We start from the raw sequence: 12,724 nt of genomic DNA on the forward strand, positions 1-12,724 counted from the left end.
TGTCACATTCGTTGTTAGGCCATGGTCCTTTTGATTTAACGCAAAAATGAACTCATTTGGCTTCTGTTATTTTGCTTTTATTTTTAATTAAGTGTATTACAAAGTAGTAGTTTTGTATTGGAGCTTTGAATGGCAGTCTGACAATTTTAGTAACGATACTTAAATTGGTTTAATAATGGGATGAAACATTAACATGAAAATATTCCTATATTTGCTTTTCAAAATGACACTACCAGTGCTTTATCCATACCTTATATAAACTATTGAAATGATAAACAATAAATGACAAAGTACGATGTAATCATGTATTTCAAATACATCGACTGTTCTGACTGTTAATCAATTTTTACAAGGTATAGCACGCGTATCTTTTATACCCAGTCTTTGGTTAAAATGATAGGGTTGCACAATTAATTTTGGGCACATTGTCAAAGTGGCCTTATTCATATCAGACCTCTATTTAGCTGCGTTCTAATTATATTTTTCATACGGAACTTTTCTGTTCGGAAATACTGGTATGTTACACGTATTAATTGTTCATAAGATAATAATGCTTTATAAATGTTTATAGTACAGAACATAACTTGTATAACAATGTTTAACGTTTTATTGTAGATATGAATTAAAATTGTCTTCAGCCAAAACAACGTAAATGTTAAGTAAACGATATTGACACAATGGACATGGACCTCGTCTTAGTGCTTCGTCCTGATGGTTTGATATCATTAAACGATATGCTCAAATTTTTCATAATAAAGCAAAATACATGACCTGTGTTAAGATAGCTAAACTTTCGACATTAGGCATTTGAATTTTAAATAAAGGTATAAACTATATTCGTAAATTTTGATATCAAAGAAAACATGCGACATTTCATGACGTTTTTCCTATTTTTAAGCTGCAGTTAATTGTTAATTCTTATTCATAAATGTTATGAATGTTGCAAGTGTCATGAATATTTTGAATGTCGAAAATGTTGTTAACGTTGTTAAAACCCATAGTCGCAAGTATTAATGGCATGATTTTCCGAATATTTATATTGTCTTGAATAAAGGGAATATTAGAATGTCCCGAATGTTGTGAATAATGCGAAATAAATTAGTCTTTTAAATGCTGTGGATGTCGTGAAAAAGTATAAAGGTATGATTTGATATTGTAGGGAAACAATATTAAATCTATATACACCTATGACTCTAGTCTAGTGCTTATTTTTTCATCCATTACGTGTTTCAATAAAACAATACTGTTATTTTCAAACAATGTAAGCCTAGCATTTTGGTCTAATCTTGTGCTAATATTTTATGTAAATTACCAGTTTTAAGCATCTTTTTTCCTATATGCCGACAGTGCGAAAGCATGTGACAGTACTTTGATAAAAGTGAATAATCACCCTCGCCATTTGTTTTCGTATGAAATAAGCCGGTGAGGTTATACATATTTAGCACTGTCATGAAATTTGAAAGGAAAGTTGGTCAACATGCTATTCCGATTTGTTGGACGTGGTCTTACAGCAGTTACAACATTTGGTTCAGTTAGAACGTGTCTGACAAACAGTGTGTGGCATGAACCTAATAGAGTATTGCACCTACATGATATTGAGAGCTTAATTGTGCCATAAGTGGCGTACATTAAAATACAAAGACATTTTTTTAAGAAATATTGCACACAACTGTGGGTCATGTGAAATTTTAAGGAAAGGCCAGACAACCCCCGAATGTGTAGATTTACTGAGGCGTAAGCCGAGGACAAATCACGTTCGAGTGCTAACTAGCCGGTACAATATGGCCCAAAGTGTTATATCTCTAACATTATACCAAATTATCCAACCAGCGCCAAGTAAAAATAAATCGCCGTTTTCCGGTTTCAACAGGTACTCAAAGATAAAAGATGGCGGATTCCGAAGCAAGCTGGGATACGTTCTTGAACTTTCTTGAGGTTGTTTGGTTTGTAGTCATTTGAACATGTTAAATTATATATCATTCACATTATATGATAAATTAGTTTATATATCAACCAATTTAAAATATTTGTAGTCTAATAATAAAGATGATGTATACCTTCCGACCTAGAGTACGTCGTCAAAGGAGTGGTTTCTGTCTTTGAAACGTAGTTATTCATATCAATTTTCAGCTGTCTATACAATTTAGCATAAATAAGAGAAGTAAGCGCATGAATATTTATGCAAAAAGCTACAGAAACAAGCTCAGTAGCAAAAAGTTTAAGCGTAAAACATTTGAACATATGAACGCTAATCAAGGCTTCTTCAGAGCCTCGGTGATCTTTTTGACCATACCAAAGAACAGTCAAAATTTATTAAGGTTATAATGTGCAGACAAACGATAATGAATATTCTAACTTGTCACCGTTGTTAAACATCTAAATGGCAATACATTTTTGCAATGCGAGATCAGCAAACGGTCCAAATTCTCGTCAAATGCAGCTTACTATTTTTTGGGCAACACGAGTGTTTCGCAATATACCAACTGTGACAACAAATTATCAGACTCAAACAGTAGAAATGAAACACGTATCGTAGTGTGCATGCTTCAGTAAGAGATGATGCAGCAAGATGTGGGGTTGCAATGCGAGATCATGAAACGGTCATAATTCCCGTCCGAATTATTTTACTGTTTGTTGCAAAAAGCAGTTTTTTTCATTTCAGGTCGGAGTTCAGTGCATAATTCACTGTATGGCAGTTATTTTGAAGTCAGTGTCGGGTCCAGGTGACTTCTTTACCCTTTTGGTATTAGGCGTGTGTATTTCATTTCTGGAAGCAATGACTTGGAATGGTCACTGCTTATTTTATAAGCTTTTTACCTACATTCCTAACTTGTTCACACCTGCAAGTTACTGGTTGTGGCTGATAAACTTCGTTAAAATGAATGTGATTTTAGCCATTGAAGCAATTGTGTTGTATATGATTTCATTTTTACACAATCCAAACAAAAGAAGCACAAATGGTGATTTTAAAACAGAAAATAAAGCTTTTAGAAAAGGATTAGCTAGATACGTGCTGTCTCACATTGTCCATGGTGTAATTTATTATTTTTTTAAAAGGTAAAAGGGATTGCCACAAATTGACTTTATGAAGTCAGTGAAACATTTAAAAAAGGACAATTTAAGAATATGATATTCTGTATGCTAACTTTAGAAAAGGAAAGTGTGCTTAAAGTGTTTGAAGTGGTTTAATAAAAAAACATGAGTTTAATGAGTTGGTTGTAAAAAAAATTTGTTTGCTCACCTTTTTTTGTACAGAAGTTTGTTATTCAAATAATGCGGTATTATTGACAATTGTGTCGAGAATAAAGGTAATTTTATAATAAAGACGGGCTTGTCACTTTTGCTTCGGAACAATCATCACGCCGTAAATTGTAACAGATCATGACCACTGATTGAACGAGCCGCAAACCTCTTAACGCTTCGACTACACTCTTTGGACTTTTTACAGCATCTTACTAACAGCAGCATATATAAACAGTGTTTAAATACAGATCATTCATATCTGGTTACAATTGCTCTAAAAATACCGCCTAGACTCATGAAACTTGATAAAAATATTGGATACTATATGTAAGTATACACACGCAATTTGTTTGAGAGTTCCCTGCGGTCTAAAAACCTGAAATAGAAACAGAATAATTATAAATGCTTGATACAGCAGGGTAAGTTATTAGAATATTATCGAGATAAAACAAAAGATGTATAAAATGAAAATTAATATTGTTATAATACCGTAAACAGAGTAACCGGTCTTGTACACTTGCCTGCTTCTCATAGTGATTTGTCTGTGTATCGGGCTTGTTGTCAAAATCGTCTGAAGTTATACTCAGTACAAATTTAAGTATAAAAAGGGACATATGGCAATTTCCCTTGAAGTTATAGTTCCAATTAATGCATTTTACTAAGTAAGATATATCTGCAAATAAAGTTTTAATTCATTTACTCAAAGACATTCGCACGGCCCTCATCCTGCATTATCTGCAGAAGCAATAGTGCATTTAAAATTCAGCCTTAAGGAAGAAAACACTCAACGGATCAATTGCATATATCTGCGGGACATGAAACAAACGTCTGCATATCGCATGTAATACCTTATTTTACCAATGTAGGACGCAATATTTTCCGGGTTTTTTTTTACCTAGCGTGGTCTTTTTTTACAAAAACACAAACGAACAAAATTTGAATTTCTAAAATCGTATATGTGCGAAACATATTCGCAAAACACATGCGAACCTGCCCAAAGTCATCATCTGTTCTCATAGGTTTTATGTACATTTCTTTCAAATGAATCAGAAGCAACAGCTTCATACCAAGTTTTATCATGTCTGCATACTTCATCAACTTATCAAGCTCCCTGTACTAAAACTGATACTAAATCATGGAACAAAAACAGGAGAATAATGACAGAAAATCAACTTAAAAATTATTCACAGTATTCACGCCAATGACATCAAAATTGAAGCAACAAATCTATATAGTATCACCGGGACCATAAGAATTGGATATGACTATTGAAATACTTTAAAAGGCTGTTCATTACTCCAATACTCCAAAACACAGTAGTAACAGTACTCGACTTTTTAACATGTTCCACGGCTTTAAAATGTGTAGTTGCCCGTTTATCAGCTCCCAACCCCTCAAAGTTATATCAAGAGGAGTACATAGTTGACCAATTCATGTAATTATTCTCGAGGGAGCATTTTTGAAGGAACATTCGCCATCAAATATCTTGCAGGTGATTTAAATAACCCATTTACTTATAAAATTTCACTTTCCTCTTTTCTCATTTAGAATTTATGATAGTTTTTCTATTTTCGTTTTCTTATTACTTTCCTTTTTTAATTATTCAAATCACCTATTATTAGAACAAAAATCAGTAAGTTTAATACTTTTTGTCAATATAACACTTAACGTAACTTAACTTAATCAGCATGATTAGTATTAAACATATGTAGGAGGAAAAAACTATTGTTGATATATTTAGATAATACAGTAGAAGCTACGGGATCATGCCGTTTTATAATAATATGCTCTTATCTCATGACATGCATAAGTTATTAAGTGACATAAATTTGCACACCAATATACTCTAATATGTTGGTATGTATAACAATAACCCTGAACATAGCTATTGACAAAACATGAATAACTTCAATCAGCTATTGAATAAATACAAATGGGGAAAACCCACATTCTCCGTATACAAACTGCAAATTGAAAAAGTAAACATGTATACACTTATTTCTAATCTTTTAACACAAATATTAAGACGTGAGTAAGACGTACAACCCATTACAGTACAAGCGGACCGACTACATGTACATTGAAAGTCTTAGTACAGAAGACTTAACCAAGTCGTACGATAATTCATTATTCGCGCACAAAATACGGATAGGAGTTCAGCGTGCCTTAACATTATTAAATTTATTTTCCGTTTATATATGTCCGATAATTGACAATAGGCAGGCTGCTGTCCGGGACTATGTAATAGAAAAGGCGGTTTTCTCTGAGTGAGATGTAGCAATTTGAAACAGAAAATGATACCAACATCCAGATTACAGTCGAACCTCGTTATGTCGACTTTTTCGGGACCTAGTGAAAAAAGTCGAGATAACGAAAAGTCGACTCATCCGAATTACAAAAAATATCACCAATCCAAACACATTTGAGTTGGATTGTACGATGTTTACATCCACAATTGAACGGTCTTGTTAAATATTTTCGTCGTGAAAACAGCAAACTTATTATTGAAAAATAAAGTGAAACAAAAAAAGAATTATTTGTGTCAAATTTATTCCTTTTACGTTTATGGATCACACAAAACACATATAAAACCACAATTGCATACATTTGTACATTGTAAGATTTTATACCGGGTCCTTCTCTGAATTGGTCGACCAGAGCAGTGGAACTAACATTTGACATTTTGTAGTTATTCTTTCTGTTCCCTTTCGGGCTTGATATCTAATCAATAAAATGTTCATCTTTTATACAATACCAAAGAGCTTGAGCAATAAATGTCTCTTTAAATAAATACATAAACAACTAACTTTAATTATTCGCACTTTCCAATTACATTTTTGTATCCCCCAGTTATGACAGTTTGTTATATTGACACGCACGGTAATTTGCGACATGCCGCAAACCGTCATGAATATTTTCACACCTACGTCTCGATCTACAGTTCGACATAAAGAACATAGGTAATGTGTGAAATTCGACCTCTGGGACTGAAAAACGAGGTCGACACAGCGAAAAAGTCGACATAACCGGAAAGTCGACTGATCCGACGTCGACATAGCGAGGTTCGACTGTATCTCTTAAAATAGTTCACGTGAGTTAGTTACAACAAACCAACATTTCTTTTTCAAAATATAGCATGACATGTCCTCCCAAACAGGCGTAATATCCTGTGTGTAAAATGTTTTAGTAGTATGTATACTTTATACTGGGATTCCTTGAATTTGTCCGTGAGTTAAATATCCCATGAAACACACTCATCATCCCACATGTGTTTATTTTAACTGCTCTTACAACTAACAGGAACGAGGTATGCTGGTAGCTGTGGTATTTCCTGTATCAGCTCCGAAAGAGGCCATTTGTTGTACGTCGGTCTGGTAATACTATCGGAGAGCAGTTGATTTGAGTAGTAAAAAGATCATGCAAAGGCGTAGGCCCAACCTTGACTTCCGTTTTTTTCTGCCACAGCACGGCCTGACACATATAGATTTTAGCAAGCATGTATACATTACAAAGTGTACTTAGTTTGATTCTGGTAAGAGGTATGACGCATTAGGTCGCATTCATGCGAATTGATCTAACTAAAATACATGATTAGATGTAAATCATTCGATGAACTATTGCATGTTTGGTCTTTGTCTATAAAATAGTGGTATATATTTACGCCTGATATCAGAGTGTTTGCCATGTTCTAGAACACAATGATATTCTTCTTCTTATACTTGACATTGTTTCATTTATTCACATCAGTCTATGTGCTGATACAAGTAACCTTGATAAACTTTTATACTGCATGGGACTGAATAATGTTGGAGTCTAAAATATTATTTTTTGTATAAATATATTATTCATTCTCCCCTTAATATAAGCAAGAAGTAATTTATCATTTCCGCCGTTAAGGAAGATCCATGCATCTTTAAAACCGAGTGGAATTTACAGATCTTGTTATAATGAACAATATAATTGCGATACCTTTCACATTTCTTCAATAAAAGTAAAGATGTTTTGAACGTTAGAAATAACTATTACTAATCAATATTATATTATCTAATTGTCCGGTATTAACACGTCCAAGTCCACCATAAATAAATCATTATGTGTACTTCTTTTAACACCCAACAAACTTTAACAGTATTGCAAATTTATTCGCTATATGGCGTTGCCTTTGACAAAACCCCAGACTTCACTACCATAATACTTGTTCATCTTGATGTTTTCAAGCTTGATCTAAAATTGTATTTGTGTCATCTGTAAATGTGCCCCCATGATTTAAAATCGTTCCCAGAAGATGAAAGAATCTGAATTTCATTATCATTGTTTATTATTTATGTTTGTTGGAAGCCTTCCTCAAATCCTAAAAAAATATTTTTGTTTTTGTTTTATCAGTATTCACAACTTATCTCTCACTTTCACAATACTCTGATAATAATTAAGACATTCTTGCAATTCCGCAGTGTCATACGCAAAGACAAGCATATCATTAAAAATAAGTATAAAAAAAATCTTTGAACAATATTATATTAGTATTAACAATATTCATATAAAAACTACAGAAACAAGCTCAATAGGCATAAATATAAGCCTCGTTTAATGGCACAGGGTAAACGCCAAAGACATAGAACACACAAACAAAAAAATACTATCATTAAACATGGAACAACAGCACAAAACTCCACAAACAACACAGTGCATATATGCCATATAAATAGTAAGTGTGTTTATCAAGTAGTGTTGTACCGCCTTTGAATGAAATTTTACTCGGAGTTTAAACCAGTTTGCGTGCACAACCTCACTCTTATCCCAACAATTCTGCGTAAAGCAAATACGTATGCAATTATTTGAGGAAATGCATTATTAAAACAAATAATAATTAACTTATAGGAAATCCCCAAGTACTTCAATAGTAAGGGAGACTCTATCTGCAGACGACGCAATGCAATTCAGAGAACCTAATGCAAAAACGTTTCAAAGATACGATGCCAAATCAATAAAGATATCATAAATACCTTTTTTATTGAAAAGAGATTCGTAAGACATTTGAAATCATTTAGAACACAAAATACCATAACAATTCTCCTTGTCGTACGTATTACACTTTGATAGGAAACAATTTATTGTTTTTCAATGCTCCCTTCACTTCACTTAATACAAAGCAAATAATCGAGAGCAGAAGACGCCCTGAATTTAGTGCAACGGATGCATTGGCACATTTTTGTCAAGGTTTTGTCATACATAACTTCTTCACCAGTAAATAACGTGATCTAATCCATTTGCAAACATGGTAAATGAGCTTTGATTTGGAATATGTTTCGCATTTCAAGCGCGCTGTTTTCATATATAAATTCAAACTTTATTGATATTTTGATGTTGCGCAACTACGTTAGTATAACTATACTTTTTTACGATATTTCGCGTAAAACATAAACTGGATTTTGGAATATATAAGGTTATGGACATTGTTGTCTTATTTCTAAATTTGTGAAAAAAAGTTAAACCCATGGATCATGTGTCTCATGAACAACTTCTCTAATCATGTTACTCAAGAACCGTTAAAGCCGTTTTATATCACATGAACGGTCGTATATGATCTTTACATCATGTATATAGTTCCCAAGCGATCATTTAGTCTCATTCAAACACGTTCAAGTTGGATAATACTTATAGAATAATACATGGTGTCCTATATAATACATATGTTTTGTCCTTTTTCAATGATTTCAAATGGATTTAAAAACATGATTTTGTGGAATAATGAAGAATATGTCATATAAGTAGCATGTTGTCTGAAATTCTTAAAAATGAGATATCGATATAACAAAATGGTTTTGAATGGCATTAGCTGCGAAAAATAACGAGTGACTGGAAATCGAAATAGCAAACTTTTCGTATGTGTTTTCAGAATAAGCCTGCAATTTTTCCAGTCTTCCAATATCTCCTGTTTTACATCGGCTGATTTTGTTGTTCATTTCAATAAGCGAGCACAGCTAGGGTCAATCAAGCCTATGAGCAGTTTGATAAGAATCTCGGCTTGAATGACCATAGCCATTTCGCCGGAATAATTAACATTTATCAGCGAATAAAGTAAAACAAAACGTTTCAACAAAACATTTCCTTGTGTCACTGCTTTATGACCTTTACCGAATGTAAACATCCAGTACGGTTTCAGGTAGTACTCGTTACTGAAACACGGAATGTGTCATTCTTGGTAAAACTAATTTCACTATTATTTCACTGAAAGTTCCATTTTAATCCCTTTAAAGCTTTTAATAATGTTTAAATGTTTGCCTACAAAGTACACGGCGGCCATTTTTATTTTCGTGAAAATGACGTCAGTGTGCACGTTCTCGTCTTCGTCAGGCAATTATGCCATAATCGCCCTGATGTGCCGTAATAATCTCACGGGCGGAGACAATAATCATTATTGCGGGAACGAATTTCCATAGTAAAATGTTACTATTTATAGTAACATGTGTATTATTACGGTATTAATTCTGATACAAAGTCGCCTAAATTGCTTTTTATTCTAGGACGAGCTAAAAAGGATCTGTCAATGCAGTTGATATAATGCTTGAAGAAAGATAAGTAGATGAATATTATAAATACAGAAAATCATAACAAAAATGTTCAGTATTTTATCAATAATATGAATGTTGCTTTAAAGGCAATTTAAATGTCAACGCTTATAACTAATTATTCATATTAGTGAATTTGTATTAAGAAACTTTTGACCGCAAGATAACCTGATCATCTGCTGTTTCTCATGTTTAGATTGTTCACAGGAAAGTAGCGCGTATGCGATTAAATATCTTTGTGGAACAATTGTTAATATGCAACTTATAATCGTTAATAACAGGGAATGTTTTTCCATAGTATGAATACAGATTAATATATCCAATTGTTATCTGCCAGTGTTTTCCTAACCGTTTCATGAAAGGGGCTTGACACCAGATGATGTTATTGCAATATTTATGCAAAAAGCTCAAAAAGCAAAAAGTTTAAACATAAACCCGCTTTAATGGCACTGTGTAAACGTCAAAGACATACAACATAAAATCGCAAACAAGAAACATAGAAGAACCTTTTGCTACTGAGCTTCTTTTTGTAGTTTTTCACATAAGTATTGATAATTCTTGTTTTGTATTGAGGTGATACTGTTTTTGCCGATTTTGGAACCATCTAAAGTCCAATTCTTTAAAGATGATATAATCGCAAAATATGTTCTTATTTTAACATTCTGCATCTATTTCAGCGTGCCGATCACATATTGGCCAGTTATGTTCACTGCGAACTAAAACAATGAAGGAGTGTTTTACATCTTGGGCGGTATTCTGTCGATTGCCGTGGTTTCAGGCATATTTGCAGGTGGCCCTATATATGGCTGTTCGGGGGTTGATAAGAAAAGAAAGAATCTCTGTTTAAGCGAGGCACTTGAGTGTGTTCCAACAGCTGTGTGATTATTCTCCGGCGTGTATTGAAACGACAGGTGTGATCAATGAGTTTAGGAGTGCATCGAACACGTCGTCTTGGTTATGCTGAATTATATAACATATTGTTATAGGTCACTTAAGACTGGCATGGAGATTATTATGTTTGGAATTTTATTGACCTAGGTATTCTTGAGACGTTCAATGGACTTTAAGAGCTTTTAATTTCACCGTTTTATCATAAATATATACAAATGTGTGGAGATTCGTGCATGGTGTTCTCTTATACCCTTTAAAAGAAATTGCCATATAGAAACGCTAACGAATATAATAAACGAACAATTGTTTTGCATGTTGCTAGTGACAGGTTTTCCATCCATTGTTATATGTAAAATCAGTGAGAATCCGGGAGATGTTTTGTACGGTTGTAGTAGGCTTCCAACTACTAGAACTTAGTTTGTCGTGGACATGACTTACTATCTCGTTCCCACTACTTAGCTATCTGAATGCCATTACAAAATATTTACACCTCAACTTCCATTCCTTAAATGAACGTCTTTTCGGCGATTCCGTTCATCAATCGATGAACGCAACATCTTCGGATATGTTCGGATCGTAATTCATTGCATAACAATATACATGAAAAATATTTCTCTTGTTATTGTTTATATTGTGTCAGAAGGTCCCGTAAAATATAAATCAACATTTTAGAAAGTGTTAGTTTTTTAAATTTTAAATGTGTAGTTGCCATTACTGTTTGATATTTACGTTTAAAAGTGATTTCAAGTGGTTGATCTTTTCCCACGATATTGTGACGTCATTTGAAAAAAATGCTTCCGGTTAGAGTCGGGTCGTTCTATTTACAGAATGGGTTACTGAAAAGTTTTTTTTAAATGAAATTAAGTTTTTTTAACAATTCTTGAATGAAATATTGAACTGTTGGTGTAAATATAAGTAATGCATTGCGGGCTTGATGACATTATCGTGATATGAACGCAATTGGGTTGGTCAAAGTACTCGTGGAGTAATGACATCAAGCGCACAATTCATTCCTTAAGTTATGTCATGGCCGCGACATACAAACAGGTCTTGTGCCAAAGGTACTCGCATCTACTAAAGTGAACGTATTTTAAAGTCCGCAGGAGGGCTCAAACCCGTTCTTGTAATGTTTCAAACGTTTGATAATGTACGAAACAATCGCATGATATTCTAGTAATGAAGTTTAGTAACGCTGACTACCTACCAAATATACCTAAAATACAGGGACTTTGTGAGAGCAAAATTTCTTCTTTTTTATAACTTTATCTCTAATCTCTATATTTTCCACAATGCACGTTACGCTTTTCAGTATTTTTAAACATGAAATTAATGTTGTATGGTATAAAATATACTATTTGCATGCGCATGAAAACATAATTACATTAAAACTTATTAATCTAAACGTAATTTTCACAACTTGCGGGAGGGCCGATTTTTAATGATGTTCATATTGGTGAATATTAATGCCTTATTATATGTTGAAATAATAAAAATAAAATATTGTGCATATACAGAGGGGATACTATGATATGACGCTTTTCTGGTGATCTATATCATTTCGAGTTCGGGGAGTAAACACGTATCCGTCGAGACGAATACATGACACACCGAACGAGACGGAAATACTTTTTGCATAACGTATTTAATAAGGGATCAATGTCGTATGATTGTTTATTATTTTGAAGTTAAGTAGTCGGCAACGAATTTGGGCGCCAAAAGGAAAAATCAATAAGTCATACATTAATTTAAGCTTACTGAAAAACAGTATTTAGCTTTTCCTACTCAAGTTTCCAAGTTTATTTCGTATAACTCATGTCACAAAACATGACAAAAAGAGTATTGAAATATATCTATATACAACTATGTAAAGAACGAGATATTCTCAACATTTTAAGACATAATCTATAAGAATAAATAAATTCAATCAGTGTCATCCAATATTAACATTAGACCTTTATAATGGAGGAGGCATTTAAAGGGAAACAAAATGCATCAATGTATGTATCATTATGAGAATCGAA

General features: G+C 33.2%; 1 long non-coding RNA gene across 1 annotated transcript; it reads left to right on the forward strand.

Annotated features, from left to right (window-relative positions):
* The first annotated feature begins 408 nt into the window (after window positions 1-408).
* On the forward strand, window positions 409-3,178 carry LOC128233988 (uncharacterized). The gene is made up of 3 exons (XR_008260838.1): window positions 409-515; window positions 1,871-1,935; window positions 2,663-3,178. It is a non-coding gene; the product is annotated as an uncharacterized LOC128233988 (long non-coding RNA).
* The last annotated feature ends 9,546 nt before the right edge of the window (window positions 3,179-12,724 follow it).

This window comes from Mya arenaria, chromosome 5, assembly GCF_026914265.1.
Source record: "Mya arenaria isolate MELC-2E11 chromosome 5, ASM2691426v1".
Taxonomy (NCBI): domain Eukaryota; kingdom Metazoa; phylum Mollusca; class Bivalvia; order Myida; family Myidae; genus Mya; species Mya arenaria.